This window comes from Otolemur garnettii, unplaced genomic scaffold (genome assembly GCF_000181295.1).
Source record: "Otolemur garnettii isolate 467f Iridium unplaced genomic scaffold, OtoGar3 scaffold00098, whole genome shotgun sequence".
Classification (NCBI taxonomy): Eukaryota; Metazoa; Chordata; class Mammalia; order Primates; family Galagidae; genus Otolemur; species Otolemur garnettii.
Genome location: NW_003852493.1, coordinates 3,809,293 through 3,824,660, shown reverse-complemented (window position 1 = coordinate 3,824,660; position 15,368 = coordinate 3,809,293). Strand labels below are relative to the sequence as shown.

The window sequence follows — 15,368 nt, the reverse complement described above, 5'->3', positions numbered from 1 at the left end:
TTCTAGAAGTCAAATCAAGGAGTACTGTATTAGACAAGCACATTGTACTCTGTGTTCAATTGATGGACCATCCCTGGGGGAAACTTTTGAACCACAGGGTAAGGTATTAGGAAGTGCAAGGGTTAGAAGGTGAAGTTCAATGAGTTAAGTAGTACAGTCCAAACGAGCAAAACTCAGGAAATACATCACAGAAATAAGAATAGGATTATTTCTTGCTTTTATGATTTTTTACAGTTTTATTCCAGACCAGAAAAGAACTACATGTACAGCTTTGAGTGAGTCACTTAACTTCTCTGGGCCTCTTTTTGCTGACTGATATGACAGTGATCACTCGATACCTGAAACATGATACACAATTCACTCAGCACAGTGCCTGGGAAACGGCAGCTGCTCGGCAAATACTTATTACTATTCCTTGGTATTAATAAGAAAAATATGGAGTTGGGTGAAATCTCTAAGCTCGTTCCTATTTTAAAATTCTGTGAATCTAGTAAGTGTCCCAGCTCCTGACTGGTGAGCCTGAATGGGGAAGGGGTTAATCCTAGCAAGCATAAAGAAAGAAAAAAGTCAAAGGACCCAGGCAGAGGTCTCCCGGCCTGGCCTTTCCCTCTGCCGTACGTTCCGGTGCTTTTTTACTCCTCTGTATTCCTTTCTATCTAATAAATCCTACCTTACCACTGGAGAAAGAAGAAAGAAAGGAAAAAGTAAAAATGTACTGGTTATGACAGATTCTATGACCATAATCCTGGAGGGAGGCACAGGCGTGCAGCAGCCTCTGCATATGATGCCACATCTGCAGAGGCTGAGAAATCACCCAGAACCCGGAGAAGTAAGAGGCAAAGTTAGACCAGGGCCCACAGGTGAACAGAGCCCACCAGCCAGGATGGGCTGCCTCTCAGGCAGGACAAGGGTAATAAAACACGTCATGCTTTTTATGGACTTTATAGTCATGTAGCCCCGTCACCTCATTTCCCAGAGGAGAAAAGTGAAAGGTGCAGAGATTGAGTAACGCCACACTTAGGGGACTTCAAGGGATGCTCAGAAGTAAACATTGTCCCCACGGTCTCCTTCGACTAAGCCAACAGAAATGGTACCCACGGTGTTATCACCTTAGAATCCAGACACCTTTGATGAGGGTGACAAGATCATTTCTATCAATCATCTTGTTATGAATTAATGTTCCGGATTCCTTCTTAAGAGATTGGATTAGACGGGCAGATGGGGGACACAGAGATATTATCAAAGAGAAGGGAGTCCTAGAGGGGTGGCGCCCTCGCGGACATCAAGTGACCAACTCACTGGGGGATTCTCCAGTTTTCTTCAGGATTCCTTATTTAATGCCCGTTCGCCTGTAGTAATTTCCTTTCTCTCTCCTAAATAGCCTCAACATATTAAAGCTGCTATATGTGTACAGAGAAAAGAAAAATCTAAAAAATAGAAAGCTTAAAAGCAGTGGTCCAAACTTTTTTGGCACCAGGGACCGATTTCATGGAATACAATTTTTCCATGGACCAAGGGTGGGATTTCCATGGATTCAAGCACATTCCATCTCTGCCCCAGATCATCAGCATGAGATTTTCATAAGGAGCACGCAGTGCTGCTAGATCCCTCACACGCAGTTTACAGCCTCTGTAAATCTAATGGCACCGCTTATTTGACAGGAGACTGAGCTCAGGCAGTGATGCCAGTGAGGGGGAGTGGCTGTAAACACAGGGGAAGTTTTGCTTGCTAACCAGGACATTCACCTCCTGCTGGGTGGCCCAGTTCCTAACAGGCCAGAGACTGGTACCAGGCTTGAAGTATCCAGCTGAATGAATTATCCAAAACACAGCTGCCTGTGTATAGTCCACAGTCCAGTCAATCACAGCCAACCCATTCTTATCACTTATTTCTTGAATAATTAAGGATGAGTGAATTATGAGGCAATCATTCAACCACAACTATTTCTTAGGTATCAGCCACGAAGAAGGCACTTGGATTAAGCACGTGAGGTCTATAAAATGGTACAAAATCCAGCCCTGTTCTTTGGACCTTCCATAGGTCCATATGTAGATTTTGAAATAATTACAGTGTATTAACACACTATATTATTATTTTTTTGTTTTGTTTTGTTTAGGGTATTTTTTTAAATTTTTTTTATTAAATGATAGCTGTGTACATTAATGCAATCATGGGGCACAGTGTGGTGTTTTCATATACAATTTGAAATATTTTCATCAAGGGAGGGTGATTGGAGGGATCACTTCTATGGTTTATCTTACAAGGGCACAAATGAACCTTTCTAAGAGTAGAATATAAACGTCTTAAGAAAATGACATGAAGGCTATGTTAACACACTGTATTAGTTATACACAGGAGTCTGTAAGGGACTTGTGAGTGATATGAAAAGAATTGAAGGGCTCAGGAAATGTGCAAGACTCTCCTGACTGAGGCTTTAAGGGAAAACCGCATAAGACTGGTAGCCAGTGGTGGGGCTCTCAAGGATTGGTAGGAATTTTAAAAGTAGATGAAGTAGAGGGCAGTGCCTGTGGCTCAGTGGGTAAGGTGCCAGCCCCATATACCGAGGGTGGCGGGTTTGAACCCAGCCCCAGCCAGCTAAAACAGCAATGACAACTGCGCAAAAAAAAAAAGCCAGGCATTGTGGGTTGGCGCCTGTAATCCCAGCTACTAGGGAGGCTGAGGCAAGAGAATCACTTAAGCCCAAGAGTTGGAGGTTGCTGTGAGTTGTGACACTATAGCACTCTACTGAGGGTGACATGGTGAGGAAAAAGAAAAAAGAAGTAGAAGGAAGAGCACATTAGCATAGGGCCAGCAAGAGGGGTAAGACAGATGCAGGACTTTCCAATCAGTCCAATTTGACTGGATCACAGGGAACATAAAAGCAAAACTTCACTACTGGGGGCAAGACTGGAAATGTCCATTAATTCTAAGACAAATATTTGGAACTTTATCCAATAGGGCAGCATTACCCAACGAAGGGTGGAGCAGAGTGTGACATGATCAAAGCAATTTCAGCATTACCACAAGGAAACAAAACATCCTCCCTTTATTCAGTTTAAATAAAAGGAAAGTGACTTTTGAGAACCTAATATTCTGAACTGTATTACTTGCATCACTTCTGAAGTGCATTTAGAAACTTACTTTGTTTTCTTGAAACAAAAATGGCATAAAATCCTAATTTTAAAAAAATTTTCCTAATCAAAAGTTTCCTTGAACACAAACTTTTGTTCCTCATGTGTGTATAACCACCTGCAGTTTTTACCTTGCCTTAGCAGACACCAGAAGATATAAAAAATAAAGCATTCTGCACATGTCACTCCATCGTCACCAAGCCATACCCAGAGGCCATCTCACTTGCAGAAAATAGTCTCTCTGTTAGAGAGTGTAGGGTTTGTTAAACCGCTATGCTAAAACCTCTTATAGAAAGATGCATGTGGGCAATCCAATATGAGATTCCACAAAGGACATGATGCTATTTGAAAAATACAAGGCTTGAAAAATGTAAATTAAACATTTATTATCCTAAAAGTACACACACTTTGACAGTATCTCACTGTTAAACATAATACAGTATATGAGCGATTATTTTATTTTTTCTAAATAATTAAAAGACGCCCCTAAACACATGTAATGAAGAAATCTTCCTCTACTCACAACACCTCTAACAATGCGTGAGTTTTCTAAATCAACCAAATCTGTAACTATCTGGGAATACCAACTGAATGTCTTACAATGTAATTCAATTCTACCACTAATTTCCCATAGCTAGTGCAGACCCCACTGCACTAGGTTGAGGGCCCAGTTCCACAAAACTGTCCCACTTCAAATGCCGGTCAAAAAGAACGGATCTTTAGATTATCTTCCATTGGATTTGGCTACAAATTGGGAGTTCTCACAACCCTCTCCTCAGATTGAATGATTTACTATAACAGCTCAAGAACCCAAGAAAACACTTTACTTAACATTTACCAGTTTATTATAAAGGATAGCAAAGAACAGTCAGATGAATAGGTTCTAGTACAGGGCATGGGGGAGGGGTGCGGAGCTTTCATGCCCTCTCAGGGCATGCCACCCTTCCAGCCGCTCCATGTATTCACTAATTCAGAAGCTTTCCGGGCTCCATAATTTAAGGTTTTCATGAAGGCTCCAGTGCGTAAGTACGATTGGTTCAATTACTGGCCACTGGTCATGACTGACTGAATACTGACTCAATTTCCAGCTCCTCTTGTCTCCCCCAGAGGTCTAGGGTGAGGCTGAAAGTTCCATCCTTCTAATGATATATATAATCTATTCCTGCGACAAACAGCCCCCACTCCCATCCTGAAGCTATCTAGTGGCCCACCAAGAGTGACCTGTTATCCCATTAGTATACAAAAAGACACTTATCACTGCAGAGATTCCAAGGGTCTTCTTAGAGAAATTCTTGACTCAGGAACTGGAGATGAATATGTTTATTATATCACACATCACACAACATGTCCCAATAAATGTTTAATTGGCAGACATCTACTAACTAATTTTTTCTTACTAATTTTGTAAACTAATAGAACCAAAGTTTGACCTAAAAAGAATCAGAAACCATGTTTTTGCTGCATAAGTCAGAAATCTGATTTTTAAAGAACCAACATAAAATTCTTAACTGAAAAATGGAAACAAGAGTACATTATGGTGTAGGGAAAAAATACACAACCCAAAGAACCACTAAGAACCTCTAATAAAAGATGAATATCCTGGAAAACAAGCAAAAAAGATGTTTAAGGAACACAGTCACATTCATGTCAGGACACAAATTAAAATTCCGGACAAACTCTGACCACAATCATTATCTAAACATCCTCAGGTATTCAAACCATTCACATCTCTTGCTTCCTTTTTCTTAAAAGTTGCTGAGATCAATCCCCAGCCATATGTTACAGGAAGAGGTCTAGTCGAAATTGTTAGGGATTTCCTGACTTGCAGCCACAGTGGCCCTCGTCTTTCTCACTCAGAGTCAAATTTGAACATATCTCTTTCCTACACTTCTTTCGCCCATTATGTCAACAATTCTAAAACAAGGCAATGTAAAGCATACTCTTTATTAGTTTCTTCTGCCCCTGACACGCCACTTCCAAGTTTTCTACCTATCTTAAAGGTAATAAGACATAATGGAATTATCTAAGTATTTTGATGAACTACTACAACCTACCTTAATAATATCTTCTTTGATTCCATTCAGTCCTTCCCTATATCCCATACCAATAGCCCTACATATTGGGAGGGAGGGGTCACAACTGAGTAACAATTTTCCCCTGACAATTCCGATAAAAGGTCACAACTGGATAGAGTCACAGGCAGGCAATCTGACACATGTTGGGGCAAGTGTGTTAAAAGTGACAAGAATAGAGTGATGCTTTTGAACACCAATTCTGGGCTTTACACTTTAAAGACAGGGAAAAATTATTATTTTGTGCACATACATAATTTTCTGGAGGATTTCTCATAATTTTCCACAGTAATTTTTGACAATACATATTGACTTTTTATACAATAAGGTACAAAACAGCAAACACACTTGAAACAAAGATGATCTTTTGCTGTAATTTTCAGGAACCTTAACGTCTCTGTGTTACTAAAGCCGCATTCCCTTTACCAAGAAGCTGTCTCCAACTAGTTGAGCCCATATCAACCTCTTCTTTCACTACCACAACCGTTATAGCCAGCATCCTACCACTAGGTAAATGATTATGCAAGATCTTCCACTGGTTTCCAATTGTTTCTTATCTATATGTTTTACCTTAGCAAACAAACTCTCTATTTCTCTAAAGAGGATAACCGTAGTCATTATCCAGCATTTATTACTATATAAATGCCGCACAAGACTACAGAACACTTCGCTTAAGAACACAAGCGTTACACATAGTTGATTTGTAGTGTTCTTTCTGAAGTTTTGCTTCTGCCTTGGGGCCAGCTCCGTGCATCTGGGTGTGGACAAGGAGAAAGAATCATGTTTTGGAAAATCTACTGAGAAGCATTACCGCATTCAAACAACATACGGGAGAAATCGGATGATGACGGAGAAATGGCGTCCTTTCTCGGGTAACCACAGCTCCCACTAATTCACTCTCTTTACCCCCAACCCGTCCACCCCACCATGCGTGCACACACACACAAAATTAAAGAGAAATAAGACTGACTAATTCATATACAATAGGTAAGAACTGAATTATCAAGTTAACCGTATTGTTTGCCAAATTTTTCCTATTTGAATATAAGAAGAAAAAATATAAGGAAGAAGAAAGCTAATATTTTAAAGTCTACTGCCTGGCTGGTGTATCACTGGTCATTTTACACAAGTCATCTGTTATCCACATTTGTTAATGAGACAATTTAGGTTTCGTGAGTTTAAATAGATTACCGTTGGACAAAGTCTTTGTTTTCCCTCCCCCAGTACATTCAGCTACAGTTCAGTCACTTACAGAGAAAACATTTACTAAGCACTTACTATAAGCTGGTCACACTCTAGACATTAGAGAATTGAAAGTGTATGAGATAAGCTAGGTAAGGGGGCTCATGCCCGTTAGTACCAGCACTTTGGGAGGATGAGGCAGAAGGATCAGTTGAGGTCAGAAGTTCAAGACCTGCCATGGCAATAGAGGGAGCCTCTGTCACTAAAAAAAATTTAAAAATAGCCAGGCATGGTGGTGCATACCTGTTGTCCTAACTACCTAGGAGGCTGAGGCAGGAAAATATCTTTGAGTCTAAGTGTTCAAGGCTACAATGAGCTATAACCACAGCACTGTACTTCAGCCTGGGTGACCAAGTGAAACTCTGCCTCTTTAAAAAAAAAAAAAATTTAACTTAAAATAAAGGAAAAGAATAAATAAAATGGGAGAGACAGACCAAGCCCTACTGTCCTAGAACTTATATTCTAATGTGAAAGGCAGAAAACAAGTAGCCAAACAGAAAAGTGTCAAAGTTATAATAGATTGCCAAGATGAGTAAAGCACAAGATAATTAAAACAGTCACAAAAATCAAAAGGGGGGCAGTAAAACCCACTGACTATTAGTATCACTGTGCACCCCCCTTGTTGATAACTAAACCAAGACATTGCATCTTTTAATAAATCAGAGGGAGAGAGAAGGAAGCAAAGCTCTAACACTGCTAGAATTTCTTCATCAGGTGACTCTGAGTTAGAATGAACTGTTACAACAATGTTGATTCTCAAGACCAAAATCCCATCTTTTATCCACTATCCACTAAAACATTGCTGCATGACTTGAAGAGTAGATTCGTAAACATCAAGGGAGTGTTCTAACTTAACAAAAAGCTCTCATGAGAAACAAGGGGATTTCAACACGCCTATCACAAGGTTTCTCAGGCTGCACAGCGGATCCATTGGGCAATGCCATCCAGCTCTCTTGTGATGGTCAGCAAGAACTTATAGGACTCAGAGATTAGCATGGTCAGTAACTACTAAGAAGTGCCTGGCTCAACCTGCCAGCTGCCAGTATCCTACATACTCCAAAAAGAAACTTATCTCTTAAACTTGCAACATAGGCAAAATACAAAGTTTTGTTTTAAGCAATAAAAATGAAGTGTAACTTACCAACTTCCTTCCCTCACCTATTTTATACAAGTGTAAGTTGACTAAATTAGCTACCGTTTCTATAGCTGAGTCCTATGAAATATATAAGTTGTTGTGTGATTTGAATTGACTATGTCACAACCACTTTATGAGAATCTGTTCTTGTAAATTACTTTAGAACTCAAGGATGGCTGATGTGGAAGTTAACATTCCTTTTCACAAGGTGGAAGCCAGACTGAAGACCATTTGCTAAAAGCAGCACTTAAATTTACCCAGCTGCCTTCCAGGCAAAGCCCTCCTTGCAAATCTATTTTCGCTTGTAAAAGTCACTATGTGGGGTCAGCGTACACCTTTCACTTCCTCCTAGGACTGTCAGACTTCAGCAACTGAGTTCTCAAAGAAGCCTCAGTCCTCTTCCAGAACCCTTCCCACCCTTGTTTCAGACAGGTTCCCAAGCTAAAAGTTTGCAAAAACTTTAAATGAGATACCAACCTTCACCCAAAAGTCCTGCCACTTTACTGTTTTACAAATGTATTACACCCTAACCGCCTCGAAAATGTAAACAGCTAAACCCTAGATAAGAACGAGCCCATCTGTTGGAGGAAATTCTAAATTTTTCCCCAGTTTCCCGCCACCATCCGTACCCCAACGCCCAAGTCCCAGCAGACTCGCCCTGCTCCGAAAGGGACCACTCCCAGGGCCGAGAGAGAAGGGGTCTCCAGAAGTACACACCTGAGATTTATCCTCAAGCGCCAAGGGACGGCAGGCAGGAGCACCTAGTTCCTCCAGCCAGGGCGGAATCCGCCTCCCCCCAGAATCCGAAGCCTCGGCCCTGGTGCTCCCAGCAAGGCGCGCGGATTTGTCACCCGGGCTGGCTGGGCCGGAGTAACCCGACGCGCCCGGCGCCGCCGCGCCCCCGCCTCCCGGCGACTTCCTCCTCCCAGCCCGCGCCTCCTCCCGCCCCGGGGTATGACCCTGGCCGCGCCGGGGCCACATGCAGCCGGGATACTTGGGGCCCAGGTTGCCCTGGCCCAGAGAGAAACACGGAAGTGGAGCCGGGCACCCGGGCTGGGTGCGGGGAAGCGCAGCGCCCCGGCGGGCGGCGAGCGAGCCAAGTCCCCGCCGCCCAATGAACCTGTGACTCCACCGGGACACCGGGACACGCCGGGAGGGGCCGCGCCGCGGCTACACGGTGGCCCTGCCAGGCTGCAGTTTCAGCTTGGCGCTGTGGCGGTGCCTGACTCCAGACCCTGAGTCTCGCCTTACCAGGAGGCTAGCAGACAAAAATCCTCGGCTGGACTAGGCCGGGAGAAGACTGCGACGGTGTTAGATTTCCTGTGCCCTCCCCCGCCGGGTCGCCCTGGCCATCTGCCTGGGAGAGGGGAGACACTTGGCCGCCTGCGCGCTGACGAGACTGGCTTACCTGAGGACTTCTCGCCGCCTGCCCCCGGATCTGGCTGCCCCTACTCCGCACCTCCCGGCAGGCAGGCTTCCCTGGGCCTAGAAACGCTTCTAGCAGGCGGGCGGACCCCTGGGACCCCGCGGCCCAGCCCAAAGCCCTCGCCCCGGCTCCCCCCGAGCGCTCAGGAGGACACTAGGCCTCCTGGCCCCCCGCCTGAATGACAGCGCGGGGACCCGCAGGGAAGACCAAGCCCAAGCACCAGGGGGTGGGAAGCTGAGCACAGGCTCTTCCAGCCCAGCCTCGTACAGGTGGGGGGAGGAGAGCCCCGGCGGCTGAGCTGCAGGCTTCCCACTTGCACCCCCCCAAAACCGACCCTGCCCACTGAGCATGCCCAGCTCACTTGTTGAAAATACAAGAGCACAGACAGGGTTCAAAGGGACCCCACTTCTTTAAGCCTTCTCTGAAGACCTACAGAAAATAAACCCGAGGGTGGTCAGAAAGGTCTTCCAAAGGCAGCCAAGTTAGTGTGAACAAAAACCGCAGTGGCACTTTTAAAATCAATGATTGTCACTTAAAGTCCTTAAATACTTCAGAATTCCTACAATTGACCCAGAATTTTTTTTTTTTTTTTTTTTTGAGACAAGAGCCTCAAGCTGTTGCCCTGGGTAGAGTGCTGTGGCATCACAGCTCACAGCAACCTCCACAACTCCTAGGTTCAAGCGATTTTTCTGCCTCCGCCTCCCAAGTAGCTGGGGCTACAGGCGCCGCCACAACGTCCCGGCTATTTTTTGGTTGCAGCCGTCATTGTTGTTTGGCGGGCCCGGGCTGGATTCCAACCTGCTAGCTCAGGTGTATGTGGCTGGCACCTTAGCGCTTGAGCCACAGGTGCCTAGCCAATTGACCCGGAAAAATTAGTACATTCGTTGATTAGTTTCCAATTCCATAGTAACTTCAGGGAACCAACCACAGTTCTCCCAGAGAAACAGTGCTTCTCGCTCTGGGTTACACCTTTTAACTGGAGGATAAAGGCAATGATCAAGGCCAGATTTCCATCCCCACACCCATGGAATCAATCTAGAGGTGGGGCCTGGAAATTCTTATATTTTGAAACTGTGGCTCTCAAGGTATAGCGTCAGTATCACCTGAAAACCTGGCTAGAAATGCAAGTTCTCTCCTGCATATCAGACTACCTGATTCATAAACTCTGTGGCTAGGGCTGAGCCATGAGATTTAACCCTTCAAGCGATTCTGACGCACACTGAAGTTTGAGAGCCATTATTTAAAAGTTCCCCCAGGTGATTCTAATACGTGGGCCATTACTAAAGTTTTGCGATACACAAAATGAAGAAACAAAGTCTGTGTGGATGGAAGCAAATGAAGTCCTCCCAGCAACACCGATAAGCCCAGCAAGTTGAAATTTGCACGGGTGAATCGGAAGGAAGCTGTTGATGTGTTTCTTGGGAGTGAGTGCAGTCTGTGGCCAAACCTTTCACAGTGACCTATGTTTGCAGCCAACGTTTCCCATCCTTGTAAATTAAGGCGAAAAATAGCCCATAGCCGTCTGAGCTATGTGGGGTGTGTGAAATGTATCAGGCCGTGGAGATTTGAGTATAGGACTTCATTACACTCCCACACGCACACCTGGGTCAGTTGTTTAAAGGGATTTTGTTCTTGATTGGCAAGCTTACCCTATGATCTTCTTGTTCCTGGAATTTGTGATAAAAAGAAAAAAAAAACAGTGTATAGCCAATCAAAAAAGTGTTTATTTTATGTAACTTATTCTTAAATTCTTAAACAACTTTGTACTACCTCTACTTTTCCTTTAACAACCCACTTGTAACTGCTGCTAATTGGAGCATAGATTCAGGGCAATTTTAAGAGTTACAGTCCTCAAATAGATTCTCTACTTATATTAAGTTTGCCTTGGGCTTTTTGTTTCTCGCTTTAGGTTGATATATCAAGCCATGCTCTTCGCGTTTGGGTTGGTTTTTTTTTTTTTTTTAAATCTCAGACATTTATTATCTAACAGTACAGTACGACATGTTACTCAGAAATAGAATACTCTGGTTGAATGGCATTCCAGGCATGGGTGTCATTCCCACTAATTCTTCCAGAACAGTTCAGTGCTTGGAAAATGGAAACTATCTATTACACTCTGGTGCCTAGCACAGTAACATTAATAGATGTTGAAGTGTTGATTGGTTTGAGATGAATGCTTAGATGAAGGACTTCTTTAAGGACCTACAATGTCTGCTATGTATTTTCCCCACAGGTCCTAGTCACCTTGCTACCTAACAAGCCAACAAGGGTACAGTTCTCATCAGTGACCCATGACCATCCCTCAGACTCTGGGTCTGATTTGGATATATATGGGAGGAGGTGGAGGGTAGGAGGGAGGATGGATATGGGAGCAGAGGAGAAAAGTTAAGAGCACTGCACATGATTCTCCTGCCAAAGTTGGGGCCTAAAGCAACCAAAGGAAAGCAGAGGACATAGGCACCTGGGGGAATTCAGGAAGGGCAAAGAAAGAAGGTGTGTATGAGAACCAGGTAAAGGAGGACAGCCCCAGAAGCTAAATGGAGCAGCCTACAATTTATTCAATCTACATTTCCCACTTCCCCACTCTCCATACATAGATCTAATCTCAGCTATTACTGTTAAGTAAAATACAGTACAATGAAATAAAATTAAAATTAAAATTAAATGAAAACTGGGCCAGGCACCATGGTTCACAGCTGTAATCCCAGCACTTTGGAGGCCAAAGGAAGATGATCACTTGAGGCCAGATATTTGAGACTGTCCTGGGCAACACAGTGAGACCCTGTCTGAACAAAAATACTTTTTTAATTAGATAAATATGGTAGTACATACCTTTAGTCCAGCTACTCAGGAGGCTGAGTTAGAAGGATCATCTGAGCCCAGGAATTGGAGGCTATAGTGAGCCATGATCATAGCACTGCACTCCAGTTTGGGCAATAGAGTAAGACCCTGTCTCTGAAAATAATACTAATAAAAAAATAGGAAACTGTTCTATAGTAGGTATTTTCACTTATTGGATAAAAAGCATTACTGGCTTGTAATTAGAGTGTAAGTTATTTAGAGCACATTTTAAAAGTTGTCAACTTTTAAAAGTGAAGACTAGATAATTTCAAAATGGAGAGATTAATGAGATACTTTTGCTTTAAGATTTTCACAGACTTATAAAGTCAAAAATTATTCCCTAGTTACTCCATCAATATTGTCTAAAGGTAATAAAACATAAAAACACGTTTTTTAGCCTAAAGCATAACATTTTAGAACATTTTTTAAGGATACTATTTATGAGTACCTGAAGTAGTTTTCAGCCTCCCTATCTCTGCCCCTCTTTCTATAGCAAGAATTCCACTAAAAGTTTAGTTGCTGGTTGGGTTATCCAATAGGAGTACAATTTCCCGTACACCTAAGCATGTTCTTTTCATTGTTAAAATAATTTTATGAGGCGGGAGTATAATCCTTAATTTTGGAATTCCTTTTACAAATTAAGTATTAGGCTATAATAGAGCTACAGACAATAATTTTTTAAAAACCTTCCCTTCTCAACAAACACCTGCTTCTGCTTCTTTTAGCTCATGGGGCTAAAAGGGGGGGAATCTAAATAGGGTTATGGGAAGGGAAGCACTAATCATAACCAAATTTAAAAACATGATGTAATTATTTCAGCAGAAGTCAAACTGTTGAAGACCAAGACTTCAGGGAAGCCAGAGTCTTGAGTGTTTCTCTTTGTCACCATAAGTATGACTCAGCATTTGGAATAAAATTATGTTTACTATCTTCCAGATTGCTAGTGTCAAATAACCTTGGTGCCACCTAACTTTTTTCTCCAGTGCCTAAGAAAACTTCAGGGCAGTCATGAATTTTCACCCTTGCATGGCTTCAGAATTCTGAAAAGCTTTCCTCTTTTTATTCATTCCTATCTTACCAAAGCCTAAGTTTGCTCACCATTTATTTATTTTGTTTTTGTATTATTATCAGACAAAATTAGGTTGTGCTCTACATTCTAGTGCAACAAAAATTTCTTTCCTTCTCAGACCTGGAGTACAGGCTACCTGCTGTTGAAGCATCTTAAACCCAGCTGTGAAAGAGTAACTTTCCCCACCATGGGAAAACTTTCCAGTGATAATTCTACTACGCACTTTTAATGACCGTTCACCACATGGCTAGGGCCAGCTATTTTAGTCCCTGCCTATTTCTAGAGAAAAACAGATTTTCCCATGGAATATTAGAATTGAATGGCGCCATAAATATTAACCTGCATGCTTTTATTATATAAATGATGAACCAAGCCCAGAAGCATTAGATGACTTACCTAAGGTTACAATGTGAACTAACACAGAGCAAACACTAAAAATGAGAAACTGCTTAGAATAGAGAATACTGTGTGGACTTTGAATCCGTCTTCTTATAAGTTCATCAACCACTGTCTGGTTCTCTAGCTTTTCAGAACCTCGGTATCTTCCTCAGTGAAAAATGTTAATAGCAAACATTCACATAATGTTTACTTTGTGCCAGGCACTAGTATTAACAAGGTACAGGTAATTTTTAATCCTCAAAATAAGTATTTTGAGTTTTTGGTTTTATTTTATTTCATCTTGACAAATGAGAAAATTGAGGTACAGAACTATTAACTAACATATCCAAATAGCACAGCTTGCAAGTGGCCAAACTGGATTGGAAAGAGATAAATATATAAAATGCCTGGCATACAGACTGTCAGTGAAAGAATCACCAATGTCAATTCCCGTCCCTGAACCACAGTCATTCTGACTTTTGTTCCAATATTCTGCCAAGACACTTTGTTCCGAGTTTCATAGGTTCACATATTTTTCATCATATTCTTTAACTTTAGTACATTTTAACTAGTTTACAAGAATTAGAAAGTACTGTATAAACCTATTATTATCTTATCCACTGTTAACAATAGTTGCCAATGTCAGGAAACTAACAAAAAATTAAACAAAGACTACAAGTTCACTACTTAGAAGTAAAAGAAAAAAATAATATAGAGTTTTCAAAAGATTAACAATGTTATCCACGAAAAATCCTAAATCCTCCAGCAGGACTGGACAAACCACTTTGAGATTTTAAGATTAGACTAGCTGACTTAATAGATCTCCACCTACTTGTTACATGAATTCTTAACAGCAGAGTTATAGACATCTAAAAATATTCAACAGAAAATCTTCCCATGTCAGTGATTCTCAGAGTCAGGATCAAGACTGAGGTGAAAATATATGATCCTTGAAAAGATGGAATAAAAATACTAAATATATTTTTAAATGGGTACTTTAAGTTTTATTTCTGCTTTATAAAAAGTGGGAAAGTATTCTTAAAATAAATGTTTAAAGCAGCAATATAAAGTGGCACCAAGAAACTTACTTAGATTTAGAGGTCTGGAGGGGGAAGGAAATGTGTACTCTTTCTCTATCCACTTTGTTACTAAAACAGGGCAGCACTGAAACAAGCTTTCCCAAACGTTGATGATGGAAACTGAATAATGTTGCCTCTGGAGCATAGCCTCCTATTAAGTTCTGACGACGAAGTTGAGGCAAAATGGAGTTAGGTTCTTCTGAGTAAGGCTAGTTATTATCCCAGTGAAAGGTGATAAACTTTGAGCTGAGCCAAGGGTAAACAGCTCGAGAAACTGGAGATTTGCTCAGCTCCACATCTGAATACCTGTTATATAACCTGGAAATGGTATAAATCTCAGCAGTAAATGCTGAAAATAAACTTGACACTCTTTGTAATGTTATGATATGGCTTTAAAAATGAATGAATCTGAATATCAGAAATAGAATAATAATAGCAATGAACAAGATTTATTTCTGCATATGACCAGCTTTAAAGTGAGTGTGTTTTACCTTAATTTAGTAGCCTGGAAACATAGAGGCATTGACCTAATTTCTGCGAAGCCAAGAGGAAAGCGTTTTACACACAAGGAGCATAAGCCAGAGGGTAACAGGTGCGGTTCCCTCGGCAAATACTTTGGCCTCAAAAGTAAATCTCCTTCATTCCCCTTTACTAGCAAAATTATCCTGCAAAGCCTAGAAATGAAAGAGAAGCAGAGGATTTTTATTCTGTTACCCTTGGATTACAAATTGAAGTTCATTTTTGAAAGAACTCTTTAGGGGGACATAAAATAAAAAAAAAAAAAGAATGGTTCAATGTAATGTCTATGAAGGAGAAATTTTACAACTTAATGGAAAGTTTATTACCTTAAAATTCTCTAGATTGCACTGTAAATAAATAATCTAGTTCCCTTTCTGCCTAACTCAACCCTGGCAAAGTTTCTGAGCATGAGACAACTTGATATATTATAAGAAGGTAGAACCTAGTGTCACAGCGTCTAAAATATTTTCTAAAAA

The 15,368-nt window shown here is 41.6% G+C and overlaps 1 protein-coding gene across 1 annotated transcript in view; it reads right to left on the bottom strand.

The window, feature by feature from the left end:
• GPD2 (glycerol-3-phosphate dehydrogenase 2) overlaps nucleotides 1-9,337 on the bottom strand; it is a 134,643-nt gene extending 125,306 nt beyond the window's left edge. Inside the window, exon 1 of the mRNA XM_003795957.2 lies at nucleotides 8,989-9,337. The gene's annotated coding sequence lies outside the window, so the exon portion shown is untranslated. The remainder of the gene's footprint in view (nucleotides 1-8,988) is intronic.
• Nucleotides 9,338-15,368: the final 6,031 nt, after the last annotated feature.